This window comes from Haliaeetus albicilla, unplaced genomic scaffold (assembly GCF_947461875.1).
Source record: "Haliaeetus albicilla unplaced genomic scaffold, bHalAlb1.1 scaffold_161, whole genome shotgun sequence".
Classification (NCBI taxonomy): domain Eukaryota; kingdom Metazoa; phylum Chordata; class Aves; order Accipitriformes; family Accipitridae; genus Haliaeetus; species Haliaeetus albicilla.
In genome coordinates this window covers 62,501-68,593 of record NW_027212544.1, presented here as the reverse complement: position 1 = coordinate 68,593, position 6,093 = coordinate 62,501, and positions in this window count along the sequence as shown.

Genomic DNA, 6,093 nt, shown 5'->3' with positions numbered 1-6,093 from the left:
GCGGAGCCGGGTAGACCTGGCGGCCCTTTTCACCGGCCGCTCCGGCGGCGACACCCCGCGTCCTCCGGGCGCCGCCGGCGGCCGCGCCGGCCTCCGGAGCCGGGTAGACCTGGCGGCCGGCCGCGGAGCCGGGTAGACCTGGCGGCCCTTTTCACCGGCCGCTCCGGCGGCGACACCCCGCGTCCTCCGGGCGCCGCCGGCGGCCGCGCCGGCCTCCGGAGCCGGGTAGACCTGGCGGCCGTTCGGTGCTCCTTGGGGGGGGGGGGGGGGGGGAGGCAGGTGCGCCTGATTTTGTTTCGTTTTTTCCGTGTGTTTTTTTTTTTTTCTTTTTCTTTTGAGATTTGAGCTAAATCTGATAAAAGGGCCACCCCGTCCCGGTTTCTCCTGGACGGCATTTCTTTCCCCCTCCCCTTCCCACGTTTGAACCACTTCTATAACAAGGGAGCATGTTTAAACGTCCTGTCTGATGCAAGAGTTATTTCACCTTTATTGATTTCGGTAGGAAATACCAACACAATATTAACAAAAAACAGTTTTTCAAAGAATTTTTGTTTTCTGACCCCCTCCTTCCACCCTCGTCGTTCTCATGCACGTGCACGCACCTACTCCGACCCGGTGGCTGCCAGGCACTTGCCAGCTTCACCACACCAGCCAGCCCCCCCGCTCCGCCGCCGCCGCCCCCTCCCTCCCCCCCATTCTCTCGGCGGGGGACCGGGCAGAGGCGGCAGCCCCCGGCACAAACTGCCCAGCTCCCCGGCGCGAGTTCGCTGTTCACTGGGTGCCTTCAGGACTGGTCGCCCCTTGCCAGGTTCAGGTTCGGGTCCACGGCGCTGCTGGGCGCTCGCCGACTTTTGGTTTTGTTTTTTGCGGTCTTGGAGGTTTTTTTTGGGGGTGGGGTGTTGTTTTTAATTCCCCCCCCCCCGCCTTTTTTTTTTTTTTTTTTTTTTGGCGTTTTACTTTTTTTGAATAAAATAAATACTTTAAAATACATGTCTGCGATCCTGCAGGCACCGCCACCTCCCCCCCCCCCCCCCCCCCCCGCGACACACGCGCGCTCAGAGGCGCGCGCACACACATACAGAGAGCGACGCAGGCACACACAGATACAGGCACCCCTGCACGGCTGTGCTCCCCCTCCCTCCCCGCGCTGCAGTCCCGGACCTGCAGGCCAGTAGGTGCAGCCCCCCCCCCCCCGCCGCCCCCGGCCCCCCGGCCCCCACCCGATCGCAGACTCTCCGGCGCCCCGGAGACGGGGGGGGTGGGGGGATTGGGGGGCGGGTGTCTGGGTGGGGCGGTCTGCAGCCCGGCAACGGGGCCCCCGGCAACTGTGTTTTTTCCCGCCACGGCTAACGGTCTGCTGCTCAGTCGTGGCGGCAGCAGCGGAGGGGAAAGGAGGCTAGCAAAGAGGGGGGCGAGAGCGGCTGGCGAGCAAGGCGGGGAGCCTGGCGCAGAGGTAGGCTGGCGAGGGGGGATGGTGTGTCTTTTCGGAGAAGACTTCTGTTTGGATCGGTTGGAGTTGTTTTTTTTTTTTTTTTTACTTCTGTCCCCCGTCCCTGTCCGTCCGTCCCGTCCCGTCCCGTCCCCCCCCCCCAGTCGTTTAGTTTTCCACCCGCGGAGGGGGCGGGCAGGAGTGCAGCAGGGCGAGTGCGTGGCTGACTGAGAAAGAAAGGCGGGAGCGGGGCCACGGGTGCGGCAGGATAGGGTACTCGGCAGCTGGGGTTTAGAGACGGCACGGCACCGGGTGGCTCCCCTCTGCCGCCCGGGCACGGAGCCGGCAGGGACGCCGCAGGGTCCTAAAGTCTCCCGCCGTCCATGCCCGGAGCGGCAAACCTGCTGGCGGGAGGGCGGGAGCGGGGCCACGGGTGCGGCAGGATAGGGTACTCGGCAGCTGGGGTCTAGAGACGGCACGGCACCGGGGGCTCCCCTCTGCCGCCCGGGCACGGAGCCGGCAGGGACGCCGCAGGGTCCTAAAGTCTCCCGCCGTCCATGCCCGGAGCGGCAAACCTGCTGGCGGGAGGGCGGGAGCGGGGCCACGGGTGCGGCAGGATAGGGTACTCGGCAGCTGGGGTCTAGAGACGGCACGGCACCGGGGGCTCCCCTCTGCCGCCCGGGCACGGAGCCGGCAGGGACGCCGCAGGGTCCTAAAGTCTCCCGCCTTCCATCCCCGGGGCGGCAAGCCTGGTGGCGGAAGGGGGGAGCAGGGCCAGCCAGGCTCGGCGCGAACTGCGTGGCGCGGGGCGGGGGGGGGGGGGGGGTGTCGGCCCGGGGGCCTGTTTCGGAGGCGGGGGGGTGCGCGCGCGCGCACGCGTTTGAGCGCACGACTGTGAGCGGGGCAGCGGGTGGAGGGTTTGGGCTGAGGGGGCCGGTTGCGGGGGGGGGCGGGGGGGTGCGCGCATGTGTGTAGGCACGTGCGAGTGGGTGGGGTGGCGGGCGGGAGGTTTGGGGCGGGGACTCGTTTGGGGGGGGGGGGCAGTGCGTGCGTGCGCGTGCACGCGTGAGCGCACGTGTGTGAGCGAGGCGGCGGGCGGGTGGTTCGGACCGGGCGGTGGGGGGGGGGGGGGGGGGGGGGGCCTGTTCGGGAGCGCGCGAGCGCACGTGGGTGAGTGCGGCAGCGGGCGGAAGGTTCGGCCGGCGGCCCTGTTTGGGGGAGGGGGGGCGCGCGCGCGCGCGCGCGTCTAAGGGCGGGTGAGCGGCTGCAGCAGCAGGCGGTGGGCGTTTGGGCCGGGGGCCTGTTTTGGCGGGGTGCGGGCGCGCACGCAGATGGAAATGAGAAAGGTTTGTAACGGTGTGGCTAACGCCGCTTTCTCTGTTACAGCCCGGGTGGTCGGCCGCTGCGACGTCCGGCCTGCGCCCGTGCCTGCCTACGGGCGGTGCGCTCGGCTCCCGGTCGGACCCGTCCCTGGGAAAGCAGCAGCCGCGTGCCTCGGCCTGGGCAGAGACCTGGGCCTCCAGGGCCCCAGCCAGGGCTGCCGGAGAGGCGCGCCGCGCTTCTAACAGAGGGGCGTCAGCGGCTCCGTCGCCGGCGGGATGCGTTCGAGCGGTGAGGACGGTCCCAGCGGCCTTAGGTGGTGGTGGGGGGCCCGCTCCTTCAGCGACGGGAGCGGGGGGAAACGGCCCCGGGGTGGGCCGGTCAGCCGGCACGGCGGCCACGCGAGCTCATCGTCTCCGAGGACGCTCGGCTAAGTCGGCCTTGGCCGCAGGGACCGCGTGTCAGGCAGCCGACTGACTTTCTGCAGAGGCCTGCGAGACCGCCGTCCCTCGGAGGCCGGCCGTGTCCTTGGAGAGTTTATCTCGGGATGGGGGCCCGTCCGGAGAAAACGCGGCGGGGTAGGGGGAAGGTGTGGGCAAAGGGAGCGTCCGGCTGATGGCTGACGGGCTGTGCTTTTCTCCCCTCCGGCCAGGTCTCGAGGAGACGGGGAAGGGGCTCTCCTCCCCCGCCCTCGGCCGAAAGCAGCTTTGCGCGACCCCGGTGCCAGGGAGGCCGGACCCCCGCGGAGGTAGCCCAGTGATGAGCCGCCGCCGCCGCCGCCGCCTCCGAGCCGGGAGGGACCCGATCAGGTACCGGTCACGACCGACGGGCGGGGAACGTGCGAGGGCCGCGCGACCCCTCGGCCGCCCGTCACGGCAGAGCCGGACTAACCGGGACGAACCGGCTTTTGCTCGAATGTCGGTGGATCGAGAAGAGGCCCTGCCCGGGAGCGACAGGGTGCAGGGCCACCACCCGCCAGGCTCTGCAGCCGCCCGCCCTCCTTCGGCGGGCGGGCCGGCCGGGCTCGCCACGGCAGACGGGACGGGACGGGACGGGACGGGGGCCGCCGCCACCTCTGCCCGGTCCGCGGCCCCTGACGGCGAGACAAAGAATTAAAAAAAGGCAAGGGGGGGTGGGGGTTGGGGGGTGGGGGGTGGGGGTGGGGGCTGGGGAGGAAAGACCGAGAAAATAAATAGATAAGGAAATGGTAATACAAAAGGCACGGGGTGCGGGCGTTGCGCTTCCTAACACAGAACTCGTCTGGGACAGGGGCGGGTGGGCGGTCTGCAGGGAGGCCGGCGGGGCAGGGCCGGCTTAGGACAGAGATTAAGCTGTCGCTCCCCGCCAATTGTTGAGAGAACCTAACGTGCGCCGGCCCTACGGCTGAGGAACGTAGGGAAGGATTAACGAACCACGGGTGACTCAGGCGTGAATTAATAGTTTTCGACAGGGCGATACGGGCCGACTTCTGCCGGAATGAATTAACGTCCGCCGGGTCGAGCTCACGTTCGTAACGAACGACTCGGTCGAGAACGAGCGCCAGGCGAGGAACGGGAGCCGGCCTAGGGAAGGCGCGCGCGCGTCATCCTCGGTAATTGCTTAACAAGTAAGCGTCGCTCGATCGCAAAGGGCGACAACGAGGTGAGTAAGACTGACTGACGCGGCGTAAGAGCTAATGAACAATTAACGCGTGATCACGCAGGGGCCGGAGAACGCTGACGTTAACCAAGAGCGTCGCAAGGTCCTAAAGGAGCGCCGCAATCGAACTTTAGGAGTCGGTAGTTCATCATACTTCTTACTACTAATCGAGTCACATTCAATCCGCGACGATCCGCTGGTACGTACGTACGTACGTACGTACGTACTCCTTCTCCGGCTATCAATGAAGGGGTGCACACCTAGCGTGCATGAACGAATGAGTTTTGTTATTTAATGGACTGCCAGAAAGAGTATTACCGCGCGGCGTTAAATCAGTCGGTAGGTGACGATCCATAAACGATACAAACCAGCCTTGCTCGTCAACCGTTAATAACTTAAATCGATGACGATTCATAGCGTATCGATTATTCTGTATTCGTTTAGGAGTGAATCCCACGCCAACGGTGCTACGCGGTACCCCGGTGGCCACCGACTCGTCCAGAGACGAGAGAGCAGCGTCGGCGCCTCTCCCCGAAGAAGTCGTTACCGATAAAGTACACCGACTGCGGGTAACGAGTTGCTCTCACGTTTTTGACGCGTGCCTGCCTGCCCGCCCGCCTGCGTGGTAAAAGACAAGATGCCAGACATAATAAATTTTTAAAAAGTGGAATCACGGAGCAGTCTTAATAAATCAATCAGGACCGGCCCGGAACGCGGCCAGGGAGTGCAGGCCGACCCCGCGGCGTGGCCAGGTTTACCCGGAGGCACAGGTAAGGAGGCCAAGCCTCCCCCGGAGGATCAGCTAGGGACAGCAGGTCTACCCTGGAGCGCCAGTAGGGGTACCGATACTACCCCGGAGGATCAAGTAGGGACGCCAGGCCTACCCCGGAACATGAGGTAGGGGTACCGGGCCTACCCCGGCGGGGGGGGGGGGGGGGGGGCGGGTCAGGTAGGGAGGGCGGGTCTAACCCCGTGTGCCCGTAGGGACGGCAGGCGTACCCCGGAGTACCGATGAGGGTTACGGGTACTACGCCGGAGTACCGGGTCGGGGTACGGGTACTACCCCGGAGCGCCGGGCGGGGGTACCGGTGCTACGCCGGAGCACCGATGAGGGTTACGGGTACTACCCCGGAGCGCCGGGCGGGGGTACCGGTGCTACCCCGGAGTACCGGGTCGGGGTACGGGTACTACCCCGGAGCGCCGGGCGGGGGTACCGGTGCTACCCCGGAGTACCGATGAGGGTTACGGGTACTACCCCGGAGCGCCGGGCGGGGGTACCGGTGCTACCCCGGAGTACCGGGTCGGGGTACGGGTACTACCCCGGAGCGCCGGGCGGGGGTACCGGTGCTACCCCGGAGTACCGATGAGGGTTACGGGTACTACCCCGGAGCGCCGGGCGGGGGTACCGGTGCTACCCCGGAGTACCGATGAGGGTTACGGGTACTACCCCGGAGCGCCGGGCGGGGGTACCGGTGCTACCCCGGAGTACCGGGTCGGGGTATGGGTACTACCCCGGAGCGCCGGGCGGGGGTACCGGTGCTACCCCGGAGTACCGGGTCGGGGTACGGGTACTACCCCGGAGCGCCGGGCGGGGGTACCGGTGCTACCCCGGAGTACCGATGAGGGTTACGGGTACTACCCCGGAGCGCCGGGCGGGGGTACCGGTGCTACCCCGGAGTACCGATGAGGGTTACGGGTACTACTCC